This window comes from Macrobrachium nipponense, chromosome 33 (assembly GCF_015104395.2).
Source record: "Macrobrachium nipponense isolate FS-2020 chromosome 33, ASM1510439v2, whole genome shotgun sequence".
NCBI classification, from domain to species: Eukaryota; Metazoa; Arthropoda; class Malacostraca; order Decapoda; family Palaemonidae; genus Macrobrachium; species Macrobrachium nipponense.
This window is the reverse complement of record NC_087219.1, coordinates 61,084,981-61,098,336: the sequence shown is the minus strand read 5'-3', so window position 1 is coordinate 61,098,336 and position 13,356 is coordinate 61,084,981.

The following is a 13,356-nucleotide window of genomic DNA, read 5'->3' as shown; positions in this document are numbered from 1 at the left end:
AAAGAAAATATAGCAATTTAAAGGAGATAGCGGTGGCGGATCGTGGCTATTATTCATAGTGGTGCTGTTTATAACATTTTTTTTTCAAATTCCTTTACATTAACTGCATAAACACACACACACACACACACACACACACACACACACACACACACACACACACACACACACTTTCTCTCTCCTCTCTCTCTCTCCCGCTGAGGAAGGCAGCAGAACCACTACTGAAAGGTACCATTTTTCCCCCCACTTAGTACTGTAACTCGCCACTCAGTTGATTAATCTGCATTACATAACATATCATCAATATCGTCATTAATTTGATCTCTATCAATAATAGTACATAATTGATTAAGCTTTGACGAATTTCAAAACACTCCTTCTCCCTCCAACAGCTAGACTGACAGTGCTGGAGAGGGCAGTGCTCCCGTCACCTCTAGCAAAATTAGAAATACATATAGATATTATATATATATATATATATATATATATATATATATTTTATATATATTATTATATATTATATAAACAAGAGAAATGGTCATATTTGTAAGGATTATTGATAATCTATACTTAACTTCTTATTCATGTTTATATTCATAATTTTGTGCATACATATGAAATCTATTGGGGGTACTCAGTACCACAGCGCCTACTGACGAGCCGCAACTGGTCCGAGAGAGAGCAGCATAATAAAAGCTGTAAGAAAATGGCCTAAACAACCGTATATAAAGATTAATCAGACGAAAAGATCAGAATGAATGCATAATGAAATCTGAAAATAAATACAAAAGTGGAAAATATTCAAGACACAAAACCGGTGCTTAGAAAGCAATAGAAAATGGCGATGTAGTCTCAACCTACATTTAGATCAGTGCGATATAGCTGAGAGAGGAATGATAAGAGACGCAAAGAGGGACTATATAAAGTGAAGAAAGTTCAAGAAGTAAAAGACAGTCGAAACACAAAGAGAAGAAGTGATAACAGTGAAGGATGCAAAATTGCGAATGGCAAAATAAAAAAAAAAACATTCAGGGAAATTTTTTTTCAGTGCCTATAAACAAGATAAAGATAGTGAAGTATGATATTGGAAGACAGAAATATTTAAAAGAACTAATAAATAAACACAAACATTCAAATAATAAACACCACAAGTACTTAGCACCAATACAAAGGAGTGAAATAATAATGAAAAGTAAATGAGGGAAAATTAATCGTACATAAAGCACAAAACGAAAGATAAAAAAAAAACAGTAGAATCAACCAGACAAAATGTCTACAAAATAAATAGAAAAGAAAAAGAGGCAAAGCGGAAAGAATCGAGAACAAAGATGAAGAAAATTCATGAAAAAAAGTTACAAAAGACTTGACTTCTATTTCAGGGGAATATTAAGAGATGAAATAAAGGAACACTTAGAAAAGTATATTTCACTCTTCTTTCTTTTTCCTTTGCACCAGCTGCGACTCGCAACTGTGACTATACTCTGTTTTTTTTTCATCTGTCCACCCGCCTGTGGTATTTATGTATGGTAACACTGTGCCCTGGGCTTTAAAAGGGTTCGCTATGTGTTAGTTTTACTTAAATAAAAAGGATATCTGGGTGTACATTTGCAACTGAAAAGTGTTTCAATAATGTACTGTGTGCAAATTACACCGTTAATATCCTAAATAAGATATTGTCATTATTGTTGAAAGTGAAGTGAATGTAACCATCTAAAGCCCGGGACGCAGTGTTACCATACGCAAACACCACAGGCGGGTGGACAGATGGAAAAAAAAAAAACGAGTATAATTACCTACTGGACAGGAAATTCATGGCTTACGCCAAAGGCGAAACACAAGAATGGAAAAAATGCGTGGATCAGAAAAAAAAATCTGGTATTGTTATTAACTAAGTAAAAAAAGAAACAGAAAAGAATATGAGGTACATCGATCCAAACATGATAAATGCAACAGCAAATATTTATGATGTAATGGACATAAAAAGCAACAGGCGTATAACTTATGGAATGGAGACAACTTTAGATAAGAAAAATGTATAATATAAAAGTGTTATTATCAGCTCAGATTCTGCGTTTTACTATTTAGCATTCCAATGGAGGTATCACTCTGAACCCAGTAGCGGATTTAAGGTTGTGGGGGAGGAGGAGTTTGGGGTTGGCCCATGGATATGTATAATAGAACATTGTTTTAGGTCAATAAATCATTATTAGTAGCAAGATTTTGCTTAGTTAATGATTATTTCAACAACAGCAACAACCGTACAACAACAAAAACAATGACAACAACAAATACTACTTTACTACTGTCTGTACATATTACCTTATGTGTGCATTATACACACACACACACACACACACACACACACATATATATATATATATATATATATATAATATATAATATATATATACTACATACATACACACACACACACACACACACAATATATATATATATATATATATATATATATATATATATATATATATATATATATATATAATATAAGCGAAACACCACAGGAAACTTGACAATGTCTTAGTAAAGACGAAAGCACTCGGATTTCTATCATTTTCCTTTGGTATTCACTTATAAAAAAATGGCACTACAGAACAACTGCCGTCTAAAGTCTATGATTTTTTTTCGCAAAATACCTATTTATTAGACTAAATTTATTTAGTTACGCTTTAAAAACAATAATAAATTGCCCTACAGCAACTGCCTATGACTTTATTCACAAAATACCTTTTAATGAAACTACTTTTATTTTGCTTCAATTTGAAAAAAATAATGTATTGTACGGTTACTACACCACAGCACAGCTGCCATCTAAACCCTGATTCTAACCTTCCTTGATGCAAAGTCGTCAACTACCTCATCATAGGAAATTTGCTCAGTTATGGTGTGATTTATACTGATGATGGCCAGACCGCTAAGGAACCTAGCCACCTGGGGGGGGGGGGTGGGGGGGGGGGGGGGGGGGGGGCAAACAAGTCCTTACCTCTTTCCATATTCCGGTCCCAAGCCCGGAATATGGAAAGAGGTAATGCTAGGGCATACTCCGTAAACGACGCACAGAGACATCGCCTTAAGGCGAGGGCTACTGCATCAAGAGCGGGTGCAGCTAAAGAAGCGAGCTCACATTGGGTTTAGAGTATGTCAGCTTAATATTGGGTCCATGACTGGGAGAGGTAGAGAATTGACTGACTTGATGAGAGAAAAGAAAGTAGATGTTATGTGTGTGCAAGAAACGCGATGGAAAGGAAATAAAGCTAAAGAGTTGGGTGATGGATATAAGCTATACTATAGTGGAGCAAATAAACAAGGTAGAAATGGAGTTGGCATAGTACTGTCTAGTGAACTGAAGAATACAGTGATAGAAGTGCATAGAAAGAATTACCGTATCATCAGATTGAAGATACGTTATGGAGGAGAGATTCTGAATATTATAAGTGCATATGCACCACAAGTTGGTTACACAGAAGAAGAGAAGGGAAATTTCTGGAGAGACATGGATGGAATAATGCAAGAACTGGAAGAACATGAGAGGGTGATAGTGGGGGCAGATTTGAATGGCCATGTACGAAGTGAAAATGAGGCGATTTGTCGGGTGCATGGGGGCCATGGAATTGGGGAGAGAAACCCAGAAGGAGGGAGTGTAGGACTTTGCTGTGTCATTCGACATGGCAATAGTAAACACATTCTTTAAGAATAAAAGGGAACGCCTAAGATCATATAGGAGTGGGGGAAGATGCTCCCAGATAGACTACTTCCTGTAAAAAAGGATAAAGCTGGTGGAGGTCAAGAACTGCAAAGTTATTCCAGGCGACCATGTAGCCCCCCAACGCAGACTGCTATGTATGGATTTGAAGCTAAAAAGGGAAAGAAAAACCAAAGCTGAAGGGATAAGGAAAATTAAATGGTACAAATTAGAGTAGGAAGGGGATAAGAAGAGAGAGTTTAAGAGGAGGGTTTTGGAGGATATTGATATAGGGATTGAAGATGTTCAAGAATGGTGGGCACGAAATGCAGCAGTAATAAGAAGGCATGGAAAGGAGTTGCTAGGAGAGACATCTGGTATCATATGGGAAGAAAAGGAGAGTTGGTGGTGGGATGAAGACATTGAGAAAGAAGTAAAAGATAAGAAGGAGGCAAAGAAAAGATGGAAAGAGTCACAGTCAGTGGAAGACAGAGATAGGTTCAGAGAGAAAAACAAGGCGGTCAAAAAGGTGGTAGCCCAAGCTAAAGCAAAGTCGTATGATGATGTATATAATGAGCTGGGTGAAAAAGGAAGGATTAAAGAAGATGATCAAGCTATCAAAGGCTAGAAATAAGAGCACCAAAGATATTACACATATCAAACAAATAAAAGATCAAGATGGAGTAGTACTTAGAAAGGAGGAAGACATTGTGAAGAGATAGAAAGAATATTTCGAACATTTGTTAAATGAAGAAAATAATAGACTAATAAGAGAGGATGGGCAAGTGAACATTGGCATGGTAATGAGGTTTTCTAGGCAAGAGGTATTAAATGCACTGAAGAAGATGAAGAATGGGAAGGCAGCAGGACCAGACATGATTCCTGTGGAGGCATGGAAAGCATTAGGAGATGAAGGAGTGGATATACTGTACGATCTTATGATAAAGATCTTTGAACAGGAAAAGATACCAAATGAGTGGAAAGGCGATGTCCAAGAGTGTGGTAATTATAGGGGCATTAAACTGATGTCCCGCACTTTGAAGATACTGGAAAGGATGATAGATGCTAGACTGAGAGAAGAAGTACAAATATGTAAAGAGGAGATGGGATTTATGAAGGGAAGGGGAACAACAGATGGTATATTTTGTCTGAGGCAACTAATGGAGAAATTCGGGGAAAGGCAAAGGGACCTACATGTGGTATTCATTGACCTTGAACAGGCTTATGACCGAGTCCCGAGACAAGAGGTATGGAGGAGTCTGAGGGAGAAGATGGTGCCAGAGAAGTACGTGCGATTGATACAAGAGATGTACCGGAATGTATTTACCAGAGTGAGGAGCAGTGTTGGGGAGACAGAGGGTTTTGAGGTGAGAGTAGGATTACACCAGGGGTCGGCTCTGAGCCCATTTATCTTTAACATAGTGATGGATGTTATAATAGAGGAAGTAAGGGAGGCAGTACCATGGAACATATTGTATGCGGATGATATTGTTCTGTGCGCAAAGAGCAGGGAACATCTGGAAATGAAATTGGAAAGATGGAGACAAGTACTGGAGGACAGAGGAATAAGAATAAGTAGATCTAAGACAGAATATATGTGTACCACCACTGAGGGGGATGATAGAGAAAGTATTCAGCTTGGTGGAGAGCAAATAAAGAGAGTTGATAAGTTTAAGTATTTGGGATCTATTTTTAACGCTGGACGAAGTATGGAAGAAGAAATAAAACATCGGGTACAGGCAAGCTGGAACAAATGGAGAGAGGCCTCTGGAGTTCTCTGTGACAAAAGAGTACCGATTAGGTTAAAAGGAAAATTTTCACAAGACGGTGGTAAGAACAGCAATGCTCTATGGTACGGAAACAGCAAGCAAGAGAAAAACAGGGCAGAAGAAGATGGATGTGGCAGAAATGAGAATGCTTAGGTGGATGTCTGGGGTGACAAGAGAGGATAGGATCAGAAATGACTACATAAGGGGATCGACTAAGGTGGTGGAAGTATCAAAGAAAGTGCAGGAGGGGAGGCTGAGATGGTATGGACACCTGTTGAGGAGAGATGAGGACCATGCTGGGAGACATACTATGGGGATGGAGGTTCAAGGAAGCAGAAAAAGAGGGAGACCAAGAAAGAGACGGAAGGACTGTGTGAGAGGAGACTTACATGAGAAGGGAATTGATGAGGCAGAAGCGCAGGATAGAAATAGATGGAAACGACTCATCTGAAACGGCAACCCCATATAAAAATGGGAACCAGCTGGGAAGGAGATGGCCAGACCGCTAAGGCACTCCTGTGACATTGTTGACCTCAGGTAAGATTTGATAAGTTTGAGTTTTGAAAAGCTTCTCTCTGGTTCAGCAACTGTGACTGGAAGAGTGATACCAATTCTGGGAGCAGTCCACATATTCGGATATATTTCAAAGAGCTCCCTTTCATGGATAAATATCAGTAGCTCAAGCAAGGACTTTGATGTAAGTCAGGCAAGTTTTTCAGCTCCTGTGCAAGCTTTCTGCCATCCAATCAGAAAATGTCCCTGAAACTGTAGTGTAGTACTTAAATTCTCGCAATGTTCTGTCAGCTCCTCGAATGTGAGATTTTGGAAATGTGTCAGCAATCCAAACGTCTCTTCTACGGTTTCCAACTTGGAAAATATTTCTTGAATGGCTAATGGTGCAGCATCAACCACCACATTAAAGAATGTCACCTCCAACTTCTCCAAGGCATCAGTCAAGGGCTCATCAAATGATTCATAGAAGTGCTGCTTTGTGGACCTCAACTATTTTTCTTTTAACACAGCCTCCGCATTCATTTGTTCACAGATATCTCTGGCTGCCATTTGTGCAGCTACGAAACCTGTATCCCTGTAATTGTGGGGACCTCTATCTGTTTTCTCTAGAAGATTTACTGGAATATTAACTTGCATGTTAGGAGACTGCATCAGCTTGCTTACATGCTGAATTTGGCACAACAGGTCATACCACACAACTGAACAAATGGCAATAAGCGGTATGACCAAACCTCCTCTGGCAGAGATTGGGCCTCAGTCTTTATTACTGAGTCTTTGGTGTAATCCCTCACCTCGATTAATCCATTTGTCACTGCAGCTACTTGACATCTCAGGGGCTCCACACTCTTGATCTTGCTTTTCCATCTTGTATCAGACCACATCTTCAATGTGATGTTCATATGTTTTTTCAGAATAGCCCATCATTGTGTGGAAGCTGAAAACAAGTTGTAAAGCTTCTGCAGGATGCCAAAGTCACTTGTTGCATCAATGGAATTCTTAGCAGCATCAGTCACAACCAAATTCAGAGAATGAGTCCCACATAGAACAAATAGAGCTCTGGGACTTATTTCTAGGAGCCTTGATTGAACACCCTTGTTTTTTCCCTTCACGTTGGCCCCACTGTCGTATAATTGTCCTCAACAGTCCATGAAAGGAACTTTTAACTCCTCCACTTTCTTCAGAATCAGGGATGCCAAATGTTGCCCAGCTGACTCCTCTGCCCCCCAAAACCCCCATGAAATGTTTCATTATATGGGGCTTCCCCTCAAGTGACAGGACCCGAATATCAACTGACAACTGTTCAGTATGGCTGATATCTGGAGTTCAATCTAGAATCATTGAAAAAAACTTTGATTGCTTGATGCTGTTCACAATTGCTGAAAATGTCTTGCTCAACAAATCAATGAGTTCGTTTTGTATGTGGTGGCCAGAATAGTTGGTGTGACTGGAGGTTCCTTTTTGGACACGGTTAATGTGCTCTCTTGCAGTATAGGATCAAATTTTGGCACCTGTGTAACTTCTTTTTTAAAAAAAAATTGCCATTTGATGGCAAGAACAATTTTTCTGTGTGCCAGAGAAAGCATAATTGCAGTAAGCTGTGTCAGCACCAATTTCCATCTCAGCTTCTCAGCCTCCAGGCGTGCCATCTCTTGCTTGTCAATGGTCTCCTCCCCTTCTCATCCTCACTACCAATTCGTTCCACATTTTCATAGAAATTTAGGTGTGCTGAACTATTGTCATGTGATGTGAGCAAGGAGCTTCCATGTTTCCAGTCCGAGAGTCCCATCCTTGGTAAATTAATCTTCCTCTTGGAAAATATCAATAATAAAAATAATGGATGGATTTTAAGGGATAAAATTATTTATTGATTTGTTATTACTTCTTTCATTCTATTTTTCGTTAGTTTTATTTTTATTCATTTTTTTATTGGGCTCTCATGGCGGCCCCCAAACAAATGGTTCCCTGGGCGGCTGCCCATATTGCCCATATGAGAAACCGCCACTGCCAGTAGCATCTTTAATGTTTTCCTTCTTAGTATTTTGTATAGAGTTGGATATTTATGGACTGAAATTGATCGTTAACGTTTGCTTTGCCTCAGAGAAACTGATATCCTTTCCATTGTTTGTGTTGCATTGCCTCTCTTATTCCTTTCTCACATTTTATTTACTGTCTGTAACTTGTGCTCTACTACCAGCCGATTAAATCGTGTTCTCGTCTTCCAGTGACATGAACTTCCTCTCCACCCTCGACACAAATATCTTTCGTCTTTCTGAGACGATAGATCATTGTTTGGGTGGATCCATATTGCAGTAGAATATGCCATATGTACGCGTTGGCAACTTATTGCGCAAGCATCACAAACAGGCTGAATGTGAGGTATTAGTTCTCGCTCGCTACGACGCCATTGCTTCTTAAGGTTATCCAGCATTTGCCAAAGGTTCGGTCTCCTGTTATGGTCGTTGACGAGTGTGTAACCTGTTCGTGATATTGTGTGATATGTTGCCCGCGTGTGTTCAAGAAATGTTTTATATAGTATGGATACACGACCTTACTTTCCATTGAAATGACAAGGGGTCAATAAGATTATAGACATAAGGCTCCATTCTCTCTTCGGGACATCCAGTTGATTTCCATATCATTTTGATCCCTTAGGTTAGTAAGTAATTTTTTTCAGAATATTTTCATAATTCACTAGATAAAACCACCACTCAAGTAGTCTATGATTGAAACTGTTGTGTGAGCAATTGGGTTGATAAAAGTTTCCGCTTATCTAACTGAGAGATTTTGAACTTTTGCATCAGGTAACAAAAGAATGAGTTGAATATGTGAATAACAAGCGCCTCAGTGGCGTGGTTGGTATGGTATTGGCGTCCCACCTCAGTGGTCCCGGGTTCGATTCTCGGGCATTCCATTGTGGAGTGAGAGATGTGTGTTTCTGGTGATAGAAGTTCACTCTCGACGTGGTTCGGAAGTCACGTAAAGCCGTTGGTCCCTTTGTTGAATAACCACTGATTCCATGCAACGTAAAAACACCATACAAACAAACAAACAAAAAGTGAATAATGAACTGCATCGTCTGAGAAGCGACAGAGCAGAGGAAAATGACATTACCAGCTCCCCATGGATGGTAATGCCGCTCTAACTAATAGGTGAAGACTCCTGTGTCAGAAAAAGGATCAAAATGTACAAATCCACATAACTTGGGGAAGGATATACTTCGAGAAACTGGTATTTAAAAACAAGGTTTTACTGACAGAAAGAAATTTCCCACGCGACAGACAGAAACCTGACCAAAAAAGGGGAATGTGACAGTGGTCACTATAGTGGATCAACTTCGTAGGGAAGGTAGTGCTGTCAGTGCACCTCATGCGGTGCAATGTAGGCATTACTGAAGGGCATATTCGCTTTCTTCAATCTTACTGTCCACCCTCTCGTAACGATTCCTAGTGCAACTGCGAGGTTTTTCCTCCTGTTACACCTTTCAGCGCTGAATGGCCTTAGTTGCCCCAGCACGTATCAAAAGTCTATAAATCAAATCACTAGCGGATCCAAAAAAATTTCATGGATGAGGCACCAATCTTCATATTACACACACACACATATGTATATATATATTACACACACACTTATATATATATATATATATATATATATATATATATATATATATATATATATATATATATATATATATATATATATATATATATATATATATATATATATATATGTGTAGAATCTACAGGTCACTTTTTTACTAGATACATATGCGATTGCAATAGTCACAATGCCCTCTTAGCATCCTAAATTCATTGCTCTTTTTTGGATACGCTTGTCGCTACAAAGCTTGAAGATTCAAGTTTAAAGAAATTTGAAGAAGAAATTGTGATGTCTAGTACTGGGAAACGAACCCAGGTCCAATAATCACAAAGAGGTCAGTTGCCGACCTGACCACGAGAAGGATTAAAAGTCCACTCCCTCTCGTACATGCATATACCTGTCGTATGACCTGGGTTTGTTTCCCAGTACCGTACATCACAATTCCTTCTTCAAATGTCTTTGAGCTCGGATCTTCAAACTTTGTATAGTGACAAGCGTATCCTAAACAGCAAAAATTTCAAGATCTTTTGGTCTATGCGACCCTTTACTTGTGCCTCAAGTAAAGGGTCGTGTAGACCGAAAAATCTCGGCATTTCTCGTCTTTTCATTTTTCCTCCGTGGCATTACCTTTATTTTTTACATAGCATCACGTTTTATATATTCCGTTATCAAGTTATTCATATGTATGTGTGTGTACCGAATCCATTATTTTTATCATTAAAGATTATTGTTATCATTATTATTTTTTTCTCAAAACTTTATTGTTTATATATTAGATTTTTTCCATTTATATATTTCTCATTTATGTTATTATTATTTAAATCTTCGATATTATTATTTTGCCATTGTTTTTCATGGGCGGGAACGTGCCCAAGTCGCAACCCCCTCTACCCTGGATCCGGAAGTGGCAGTGGTACAAAAGAAAAAATAAAAGGCAACACAAGTGGGACAAACGGTGGTAAGTTGCATTATCTTTGTTTATTTAGAGTTTTCTGCTATGTCTGAATACTATAGTATGTACATTCACATCAGCCGTGCATAGGCCAGTCCCTTACGACGCTCCTGATTGGCTGTTGATAGGCCAGTCACAGGGCTAGAAACTCTCAATCTCTCTCGAAAGTTCACATAGGTAGGATGTATCTTCCGGCACTCCTGAAAGACGTATCTCTCTGGAGATTAGGAGCATACATCCTAGACCTATGTTAACTCTAGAGAGAGAGACTGAGAGTTTTCAGCCGTGTGATTGGCTTATCAACAGCCAATCAGCAGCGTCGTAAGGGACTGGCCTAGACATCAAATGCGCGGTTGATGTGAATCTACTAGAGTTGATCTGGATAAGGGTAAAGAAAAGGAGCTGCTTTTTCGATCTCTGGGGCCATATATCCTTTCTCTGTTGGGACAATGCCAAGGAATCCAGATTAAAAAGTTAAGTATAAGAACTGTCCTTAGGAAGGATGTATAACAAAAATAAATAAATAAACTTAAAGAGCTAACTCCCCGATCTCTTCTTACTCTACTTTCACACAGTGGCGTAACTAAGGTGGCGCGGAACCCTCCCCGGATCGTCCAGGTGGGCCGCACGTTGGCATCTTTTGAGCAGGTCTGGTCTGGCATAATTCTAGCTTTACTAATATTCAGCTGGAATTTTATGTTATTAGCGAATTCGCTTCTAACAAAGCTCGTAGGACGTTCCGTTGTAAATCTGCTATGTTGTTGTTGTTTTAGCTTTATGAAATAGAATAAATGATTGAGATGTTAAGACTTGAAAATGTGCGTTTAATTTTCCCCACTTGAGTACTTTTTAGCACGGGAATGGGACGGCACTTCTCAGAGTGAGCTCCGGACGCCACTAACGGTAGTTGTGCCACACACTGCCTTCATAGTATACGTTGTAATGTTCATTTCCAAATTAAAACTAACATTACACGAAAAAAAGAAGCATAAAATACAATAAATTCATGTTTCGTATCATAAAAAGTTGGGTTTTCTGAAATCACTGCAGCTGTGAACGCTACCGTAGAATCTGTTATTCAAAGGACATCGAGGTTCTAAAGTTATCGCGCCTCAGTGGCGTGGTTGGTATGGTATTGGCGTCCCACCTCGGTGGTCGCGGGTTCGATTCTCGGCCATTCCATTGAGGAATGAGAGATGTGTATTTCTGGTGATAGAAGTTCACTCTCAACGTGGTTCGGAAGCCAAGTAAAGCCGTTGGTCCTGTTGCTGAATAACCACTGGTTCCATGCAACGTAAACACACCATACAAACAAAAAAGTTGATATTGACATGTCCACCCAATTTTAGGTATTAGAGCACAATTAGCTAGTTATTCGCAAAGAATTATCCACCGCAATACCACAGTGAGATGACACCTACATAATTAGTGTGGCACAAACGGAGCCAAACTATTGAATGAGTTGCGAGCATTGCAAAATCACAAACATCTCCACAAACTCTCCATGGCCAATAGTTAGAATGCCAAGAGACCTGACACCAGAACTACTTCACAGCTGAAATACATGAACAGCTCTGAAGGGATAGTTTTCCCTTGAGATGTCAATATGAGTAGTCAAATTAGTAACCTGATCGGGCGGTTGATGATCCCACCACAACTCCGGCTTTTAGCTCCGAATAGGCACCACAAGTCTACCTATGTTTTCACTCTTAAAATCATCTGTATAAGGCCAGAAAATTAATGTGGAAACGGAAAATCTGCATCATTTGAGCCAAAGGAATTATGAGGAATGTTGGGTTTCAACTTGGAAACGAATTCAAATGTTCTAGTACCCCTCAGCAGTCAGCATAGCTAAGCTAAGTGGTCCTAATTGCGGAGAACTGTGACTGTGCTGCCAAACAGTGAAGTAATGTGGGTGTATGAGATCATTCTTTTTTCAAACTTTTGTTTTGTTTTTAAGCTTACTTCCTGTAGTTTGCTTCTTCAACAGTCCTTAAATCCATTTTTCTGTACATAGGCAGATACATCCAAAGATTCACATGGCTTTCCATACTGAAAGACGAGATTTCCAGTACTCCTGATGTCACCTAGGAGCTTTTAAAGTACGATCGTGGAGCTGCAATTTCGAAGGCTCAGAGCCTTCTCTATATAGCTAGCCTTGTTTTGATTCCATCGTTGGCTGTATTATGCACAGGAAGTCTTTCAAATATTTTGGACATCCAGCCTTGATAGGTTGATGGGCCATTTTAAACATTAACCTAACTTCGATAGGCAGCCAGTATAACTCAATTCAGATGATGCTGTCCCGGAGTGCTTCAGAATTTAATGATTTTGCCGGTCTGTTTTTATATTTCGTAGGGTCCCAAGTCATATGTTGAATATGATGCAGTTTCAGTAGTCCAGTCTATCAGTGACGCTAATCTTTTAATACACCATCATCAAGAAAGGTTTTAACGAGGACAACATTTCTTAGAAAAACCAAAGGTGATGTCCATTAACCTCTACACCACAAATGATTTGAGCTCTGATTGACATTGCTATCCAGTAGCAGAGGCTTCATTGGCCTATTACCAAGGTTTTTAAATTAGTTTTCTCCTCCACCAGCAAAAATCAATTTTTATTTTGTTTTCCTATAGGTTTAGAATGTCACCAGCTCTTTATATCGCTGGTGAGAACATTATTAGTTTTTCATTCGAAGCCCCAAAGTCATTTATGGAGGAGTAACACTTTATAAACTACTACCTGGTTCAAAATATATTTTCCAGTGATCTATTCATTCTTAGCGTATCACACACGCGCGCACGCACATACACTATAATATA